The 9,299-nt window shown below is 52.1% G+C and overlaps 1 protein-coding gene across 1 annotated transcript in view; it reads right to left on the minus strand.

Moving 5' to 3' along the window:
- Positions 1-8,824, minus strand: part of LOC138516972 (zinc finger protein 268-like) — a 68,864-nt gene extending 60,040 nt beyond the window's left edge. The window contains exon 1 of the mRNA XM_069632457.1: positions 8,734-8,824. The gene's annotated coding sequence lies outside the window, so the exon portion shown is untranslated. The remainder of the gene's footprint in view (positions 1-8,733) is intronic.
- Positions 8,825-9,299: the final 475 nt, after the last annotated feature.

Here is a 9,299-nt window from a genome sequence, read left to right on the forward strand (position 1 = left end):
TCTGCTGAGTACAATGCATTCAAGGTACTGCTTACGACACAAGTAAGAGTATAAGGCATGGTTCTCTGTATCAAAGCCGAGCTCTGCTGAGTGCAATGATTTCAAGGTACTGCTAGCGACACGTGTCAGAGTATAAGGCATGATTCTCTGTATCAAAGCCTAGCTTTGCTGAGTGCAATGCATTCAATGTACTGCTAGCGGCGAGAGTAAGAGTACAAGGCATGGTTCTCTGTATCAAAGCTTAGCTCTGCTGAGTGCAATGCATTGAAGGTACTGCTAGAGACTCGAGTAAGAGTATAAGGCATGGTTCTCTGTATCAAAGCCGAGCTCTGCTGAGTGCAATGCATTCAGGGTACTGCTAGCAACATGAGTGAGGGTATAAGGCATGGTTCTCTGTATCAAAGCCTAGCTCTGCAAAGTGCAATGCATTCAGGGTACTACTGGCAACATGTGTAAATGTATAAGGCATGGTCCTCTGTATCAAAGCCTAGCTCTGCTGAGTACAATGGATTCAGGGTACTGCTAACAACAAAAGTAAGAGTATAAGGCACAATTCTCTGTATCAAAGCTTAGCTCTGCTGAGTGCAATGCATTCAGGGTACTGCTAGCGACACAAGTAAGAGTATAAGGCATGGTCCTCTGTATCAAAGCCTAGCTCTTCTGAGTACATGCATTCAATGTACTGCTAGCTACACAAGTAAGAGTATAAGACCTATCCCTGCTCAGTGCAATGCCAATAAGGTAATGCATGTTGGTTGTCTGGGTGATGAGGAGTTCCAGTGGTATATCTTTCTTTTGTGGCCATCTCACTTACTGAAATGTGTGCAGTCATGTTCCACCAGCCTGATTCAGGATGGCTGGCAATGAAGTTGGGGTACTCTGTCCTGCGAGCAGACAAGGTGGAGAGTACAGTGCATTCATTATTTCCCTTATCTCATGATCATCAGCTCTGACTAGAGTGTGGTGTCTCACACCATGGCCCTCATTACAACACTATTAGCACCATGGTTTCTGCCGGTATTGTAACGAGTCCGCCAAGGTGAAATGGGGAAGTACCACCCCATTCCAAGGTTGGCGGGGCGGTACTTCCCCATTTCACCATGGCCCTTGCCCATTCCCATTTTTGCCCCATAGGGCATAATGGGAAAGGAGAAAGGCGGTAATTACAGTACTTCAAATTGCGGTACCGTAATTATTGCCAGGGTCCCTTTGCAGGTCCCTGCCATAACGGCTGGTTCCAGCCGCCGTTATGGGATTTGGGCGCTAAAGGATTACCGGTACGGGTACCCTTACCGGTACCGGTAATCCCTTAGCGCCAGGGTCATAATGACCCCCCATGTATGGGCAAAACCGGAAAGGGCCATGCTATGTGTGTGGCAATAATTAATGCCATTAAAGTAATTACTGAAAGTCACTCTTAAAGCAAAACATACACAGCAAAACAAACACTGATATCTGGGTCTCTCCCCATCAAACAGACAATTGTGACAACCAATTCCAACTAAGGCCCAGAGAATATTCACTTTTCAAGCAATCACAATGCCATACATATCAAAAATAAAAAGAGTGGATGACATATTTCTTGCATCCATGATGGTAACATCAGCCCCGATCCAACTCCCTCCTCTTCTCCCCCTCCTTCCCATCCAGTGCATTCATTAAATAAAGTATAGGAGATAATGGGCTCATAGTCCTTAGGGAAGGATCAGCAAGGTGACCTGCTCGGATCTGGGGTCCGCATTTACCTAGTGTGGGGTCATGACTTGACACCAAACCACACTGTGCCTATTCTCCACTCTCAATGACCTTTTCAGAAGATTAACAGTACTTATAGGGGGGGAAAAACGATTTCTCTGAGACCCCCTGCTATACTCTCCAACAGGATAGGAAGCAGGCGTTCTATAGGTTGTTGCAATCTCTTATTGCAATGTTTAGATGCATCTTAAATGATTAGGCTGGTAAAAGAAAATATTCTTACAGATGCAGAGATCAAGGTTAAGGGCAACCACAAGCCAATCTATGCTTCTGGCTGTCATAATCGCCTGCCTTTCCAGATACAAATCTTGGTGTTGTCCATTAAGACCAAACAGCGCATTCCTAATCAAGGAAGGGGCTGATTTGTGTGTACGCTTCTTTGCTTGCCACTACAATTCCTTAATCGCCAAGAGCCACATTTCAGTAGCCAATGGCTAGTGCCGGGTGCAAATTGTGCACTGTGCTTTAATGCGTGGGATGCGAATGTATCTTGGGAATTTCGGCCAAAAAAAAAAAGCCAAATAAGCATTTGCCATGGTAAAAAAGACTGAAGGCCATAATACCGAACAAGGGGAGTAGGGATTCAGGGGGGTGTCCCCCGCTCCTGTAGTATTATGGGCTGTGGGGGTTGCATACATTAAAAGCACAGTGGGGGACAAACAACCGAAATCCCAAAGGAAGTCGGCTTTGCCATTTAATAACACAATCTTTTGGGATTCGGTATTTCAATATAGATCCTATCTTGGGTAACGATAACAGATGAAATACTGGTACTTTAGGATGTTGGACTCCTAAAAATGTCATAGTTTTATCATTCATCCACCCTAGATTTACAGCATGGTCTAGGAGTATGCACATGTTCACCCAAATGTCATTGATGAAGATTCTAAAGATGAAGAGGAATTTATAGAATGTTAAGCTTGCAGCACTTTTGCGCCTTCCCGTTGCACCCCAGCAACTTCCACGCTCATCAAATCTCAGACCACACCCATCAGGCAAGCCACACCCCCATATGACCCCCCCCCTGCAATTTCTCACCTCACTTAAAGCACTGAGTACATTTAATAGGCCTCCTAGGTGTGGGATATAAAGGGCCCTTTCACAGACAGACCCACATGTGCATGCTGACCTAGCTTGCTGGGCCTCTTAGGTGTGGGATATCAAGGGCCCTTTTATAGACAGACCCACATGTGCATGCTGACCTAGCTTGCTGGGCCTCTTAGGTGTGGGATATAAAGGGCCCTTCCACAGACAGACCCACATGTGCATGCTGCCCTAGCTTGCTGGGCCTCCTAGGTGTGGGATATAAATGGCCCTTTCACAGACAGTCCCACATGTGCATGCTGACCTAGCTTGCTGAGCTCATGCTGACCTAGCTTGCTGGGCTTATGCTGGCCTAGCTTGCTGGGCCTGCTAGGTGTGGGATTTAATGGCTCTTTCACAGACAGACCCACATGTGCATGCTGACCTAGCTTGCTGAGCTCATGCTGACCTAGCTTGCTGAGCTCATGCTGACCTAGCTTGCTGGGTGTATGCTGGCCTAGCTTGCTGGGCCTCCTAGGTGTGGGATATAACGGGCCTTTCACAGACAGGCCCACATGTGCATGCAGACCTAGTTTTCTGGGCTCATGCTGACCTAGTTTGCTGGACTCGTGCTGACCTAGCTTGCTGGGCTTGCGCTGTCCTAGCTTGCTGGGCTCATGCTGGCCTAGCTTGCTGGGCTCCTGCTGACCTAGCTTGTTGGGCTTGTGCTGATCTAGCTTGCTGGGCTCGTGCTGGCCTAGCTTGCTGGGCTCATGCTGTCCTAGCTTGCTGGGCTCATACTAACCTAGCTTGCTGGGTTTGCGCTGTCCTAGCTTGCTGGGCTTATGTTGTCCTGGCTTGCTGGGCTCATGCTGACCTAGCTTGTTGGGCTTGTGCTAGCTTGCTGGGCTTATGCTGACCTAGCTTGCTGGGCACCTGCTGACCTAGCTTTCTGGGCTCATGCTGACCTAGCTTGCGGGGCTCAAGCTGACCTAGCATGCTGGGCTTGTGCAGACCTAGCTTTGCTGGGCTTGTGCTGACCTAGCTTTGCTGGGCTCGTGCTGACCTAGCTTGCTGTGCTCGTGCTGACCTAGCTTGCTGCGTCTCCTAGGTGTGCGATATAAAGGGCCCTTTCACAGACAGACCCACATGTGCATGCTGGCCTAGCTTGCTGGACCTCCTAGGTGTGCGATATAAAGGGCCCTTTCACAGACAGACCCACATGTGCATGCTGACCTACCTTGCTGGGCCTCCTAGGTGTGGAATATAAAGGCCCTTTCACAGACAGACCCACGTGTGCATGCTGACCTAGCTTGCTGTGCTCGTGCTGACCTAGCTTGATGGGCTCGTGCTGACCTAAAATGCTGGACTCGTGCTGACCTGGCTTGCTGGGCTCATGCTGACCTAGCTTGCTGGGCTTATGCTGGCCTAGCTTGCTGGGCCTCCTAGGTGTGGGCTATAACGGGCCTTTCACAGACAGGCCCACATGTGCATGCAGACCTAGCTTGCAGGGCTCATGCTGGCCTAGCTTGCTGCGTCTCCTAGGTGTGCGATATAAAGGGCCCTTTCACAGACAGACCCACATGTGCATGCTGGCCTAGCTTGCTGGGCCTCCTAGGTGTGCGATATAAAGGGCCCTTTCACAGACAGACCCACATGTGCATGCTGACCTAGCTTGCTGGGCCTCCTAGGTGTGGAATATAAAGGCCCTTTCACAGACAGACCCACATGTGCATGCTGACCTAGCTTGCTGGGCCTCCTAGGTGTGCAAGATAAAGGACCCTTTCACAGACAGTCCCACATGTGCATGCTGGCCTAGCTTGCTGGGCTCATGCTGACCTAGCTTGCTGGGCCTCCTAGGTGTGATATATAATGGCCCTTTCACAGACAGGCCCACATTTGCAGGCTGACCTAGCCTGCTCGGCTCCTGCTGACGTAGCTTTGCTGGGCTCCTGCTGACGTAGCTTTGCTGGGCTCGTGCTGACCTAGCTTTGCTCGGCTCGTGCTGACCTAGCTTTGCTCGGCTCGTGCTGACCTAGCTTGCTGGGCTTTCTAGGTGTGGGATATAAAGGGCCCTTTCACAGACAGACCAACATGTGCATGCTGACCTAGCTTGCTGGGCTTATGCTGACCTAGCTTGCTGGGTTCATGCTGGCCTAGCTTGCTGGGTTCATGCTGAACTAGCTTGCTGGGCTCATGCTGCCCTAGCATGTTGGGATCGTGCTGACCTAGCTTGTTGGGCTTGTGCTGACCTAGCTTGCTGGGCTCGTGCTGACCTAGCTTGCTGGGCTCGTGCTGACCTAGCTTTTTGCTGACCTAGCTTGCTGGGCTTGTGCTGACCTAGCTTACTGGACTCATGCTGACCTAGCTTGCTGGGCTCATGCTATCCTAGCTTGCTGGGCTCATGCTGACCTAGCTGGCTGGGCTCATGCTGACCTAGCTTGCTGGGCTCATGGTGACCTAGCTTGCTGGGCTTGCGCTGACCTAGTTTTCTGGGCTCATGCTGACCTAGTTTGCTGGACTCGTGCTGACCTAGCTAGCTGGGCTCATGCTGACCTAGCTTGCTGGGCTTGCGCTGTCCTAGCTTGCTGGGCTCATGCTGGCCTAGCTTGCTGGGCTCATGCTGACCTAGCTTGTTGGGCTTGTGCTGATCTAGCTTGCTGGGCTCGTGCTGGCCTAGCTTGCTGGGCTCATGCTGTCCTAGCTTGCTGGGCTCATACTAACCTAGCTTGCTGGGTTTGTGCTGTCCTAGCTTGCTGGGCTTATGTTGCCCTGGCTTGCTGGGCTCATGCTGACCTAGCTTGTTGGGCTTGTGCTAGCTTGCTGGGCTTATGCTGACCTAGCTTGCTGGGCACCTGCTGACCTAGCTTTCTGGGCTCATGCTGACCTAGCTTGCGGGGCTCAAGCTGACCTAGCATGCTGGGCTTGTGCAGACCTAGCTTTGCTGGGCTTGTGCTGACCTAGTTTTGCTGGGCTCGTGCTGACCTAGCTTGCTGTGCTCGTGCTGACCTAGCTTGATGGGCACGTGCTGACCTAGCTGGCTGGGCGCATGCTGACCTAGCTTGCTGGGCTCATGCTGACCTAGATTGCTGGGCTTCCTAGGTGTGGGCTATAACGGGCCTTTCACAGACAGGCCCACATGTGCATGCAGACCTAGCTTGCAGGGCTCATGCTGGCCTAGCTTGCTGCGTCTCCTAGGTGTGCGATATAAAGGGCCCTTTCACAGACAGACCTGCATGTGCATGCTGGCCTAGCTTGCTGGGCCTCCTAGGTGTGCGATATAAAGGGCCCTTTCACAGACAGACCCACATGTGCATGCTGACCTAGCTTGCTGGGCCTCCTAGGTGTGGAATATAAAGGCCCTTTCACAGACAGACCCACATGTGCATGCTGACCTAGCTTGCTGTGCTCGTGCTGACCTAGCTTGATGGGCTCGTGCTGACCTAAAATGCTGGACTCGTGCTGACCTAGCTTGCTGGGCTCATGCTGACCTAGCTTGCTGGGTTTATGCTGGCCTAGCTTGCTGGGCCTCCTAGGTGTGGGCTATAACGGGCCTTTCACAGACAGGCCCACATGTGCATGCAGACCTAGCTTGCAGGGCTCATGCTGGCCTAGCTTGCTGCGTCTCCTAGGTGTGCGATATAAAGGGCCCTTTCACAGACAGACCCACATGTGCATGCTGGCCTAGCTTGCTGGGCCTCCTAGGTGTGCGATATAAAGGGCCCTTTCACAGACAGACCCACATGTGCATGCTGACCTAGCTTGCTGGGTCTCCTAGGTGTGGAATATAAAGGCCCTTTCACAGACAGACCCACATGTGCATGCTGACCTAGCTTGCTGGGCCTCCTAGGTGTGCAAGATAAAGGACCCTTTCACAGACAGTCCCACATGTGCATGCTGGCCTAGCTTGCTGGACTCATGCTGACCTAGCTTGCTGGGCCTCCTAGGTGTGATATATAATGGCCCTTTCACAGACAGGCCCACATTTGCAGGCTGACTTATCCTACTGGGCTCATGCTGACCTAGCTTGCTGGGCTCCTGCTGACGTAGCTTTGCTGGGCTCGTGCTGACCTAGCTTTGCTCGGCTCGTGCTGACCTAGCTTTACTCAGCTCGTGCTGACCTAGCTTGCTGGGCTTTCTAGGTGTGGGATATAAAGGGCCCTTTCACAGACAGACCAACATGTGCATGCTGACCTAGTTTGCTGGGCTTATGCAGACCTAGCTTGCTGGGTTCATGCTGGCCTAGCTTGCTGGGTTCATGCTGAACTAGCTTGCTGGGCTCATGCTGTCCTAGCATGTTGGGATCGTGCTGACCTAGCTTGTTGGGCTTGTGCTGACCTAGCTTGCTGGGCTCGTGCTAACCTAGCTTTATGCTGACCTAGCCTGCTGGGCTCGTGCTGACCTAGCTTGCTGGGCTCGTGCTGACCTAGCTTGCTGGGCTTGCGCTGTCCTAGCTTGCTGGGCTCATGCTGACCTAGCTGGCTGGGCTCATGCTGACCTAGCTGGCTGGGCTCATGCTGACCTAGCATGCTGGGCTTGCGCTGGCCTAGCTTGCTGGGCTCATGCTGACCTAGTTTGCTGGGCTCATACTAACCTAGCTTGCTGGGTTTGCGCTGTGCTAGCTTGCTGGGCTTATGTTGTCCTGGCTTGCTGGGCTCATGCTGACCTAGCTTGCTGGGCTTGTGCTAGCCTGCTGGGCTTATGCTGACCTAGCTTGCTGGGCACCTGTTGACTTAGCTTTCTGGGCTCATGCTGACCTAGCTTGCGGGGCTCATGCTGACCTATCTTGCTGGGCTCGTGCTGACCTAGCTTTCTGGGCTCATGCTGACCTAGTTTGCTGGACTCGTGCTGACCTAGCTTTCTGGGCTCATGCTGACCTAGCTTGCTGGGCTTGCGCTGGCCTAGCTTGTTGGGCTCATGCTGACCTAGCTTGTTGGGCTTGTGCTGATCTAGCTTGCTGGGCTCGTGCTGGCCTATCTTGCTAGGCTCATGCTGTCCTAGCTTGCTAGGCTCATACTAACCTAGCTTGCTGGGTTTGCGCTGTCCTAGCTTATTTATTTATTTATTTGCATTTGTTAAGCGCACTTGCAGCCCATAAGGCATCGAGGCGCTGTTACAGAGGATACGCAAATTTAGGATTACAGACAGGTGCCAGGAGGGCTCTTAGTTACAGATTGGTAGGCATATATGCAGTGGAAGATACAGGTTCAGGTTAAACAAAGAGTCTGGTTTTGATAGCCTTACGGAAGGCTAGGTGGGATTCAATGAGTCTTAGGTGAGGTGGCAGAGCGTTCCAGTGCATGGCTGCTAGGGTGGGGAAGCTGGAGCCACCAGCGCGCACTTTCCGAGTAGTAGGCATGACAATTGAGTTGGCATAAGGGGACCTGAGAGGTCTCGTGGCGGTGTGCCTAAGCTTGCTGGGCTTATGCTGTCCTGGCTTGCTGGGCTTATGCTGCCTGGCTTGCTGGGCATATGCTGTCCTGGCTTGCTGGGCTTATGCTGCCTGGCTTGCTGGGCTTATGCTGTCCTGGCTTGCTGGGCTTATGCTGCCTGGCTTGCTGGGCTCATGCTGACCTAGCTGGCTGGGCTCATGCTGACCTAGCTGGCTGGGCTCATGCTGACCTAGCTGGCTGGGCTTGGGCTGCCCTTTTAGTAAAATTTGCCCCTATAGAAATAAATATTGTGCAGAGTCATGGACAGCTTTGCAATGATGCTTTTCTGCAGGGTGAAATAGAATAAAAAGAACAGGCAGGGTGCAAGTGACCGTGAGGAAGACCTCTGAGAAGATGAAGGCCCAGAGACAGGCAGAGGGCGAGAGGCGAGGCCAGAAAAGGAGGGTCCGGGGAGAGCAGGAGTGTGAAAAGACGAAAAAGGGAGATACCCGGGGCAGAAACACTCCTTCCTGGATCTTAATGGGTGTGATGCTGAAATGAAGGGGAAAATTAAACCACCGACCTTCCCACTCCCAGCTCTGCAGATAAGGAGGATCCGGGGCGACAGTCACCCCGCGACGGAAGAAAGACAGGACATGAGGCGGGCAATGTCCCCACTGCGCATGCTCGGTACTTTTACACTGCTAATACTGCGCATGCTCTGCAGGGAGGGGTCCTACTGGGCATGCGTTCTATAACTGCAACGCAAACTAAAATCTAGAGGCAACGTCTCTACTGCGCATGCCTGATACTTTTAAACTTAATACTGCGCATGCTCCTTAAGGAAGGATTACTTTTAGTCATGCGGCCCGTAACGCGCCCCAAACCCCAATCTAGATAGGGAGTGTCTCTCTAATGCGCATGCCCAGTACCTTAAGAATCATACTGCCACACACCCCAGGGTAGGATTCCTTTTAGTCACGTGTTCAGTATCAGCAGCCTGAACTCCAAGATGGAGAGGCAGTGTTTGTATGGCTAATAACTAGCATATTAACACTGCAGCTAGGTTGGCCAACTGTCGCGTTTTTTGCGGGATTGTCCCGCAATTAGGGACTCTGTCCCGCAGTTTGCAGAGTGGCTGTGTGGGAC

Source organism: Ambystoma mexicanum, chromosome 6q, assembly GCF_040938575.1.
Source record: "Ambystoma mexicanum isolate Mex_15411 chromosome 6q, UKY_AmexF1_1, whole genome shotgun sequence".
Lineage (NCBI taxonomy): Eukaryota > Metazoa > Chordata > Amphibia > Caudata > Ambystomatidae > Ambystoma > Ambystoma mexicanum.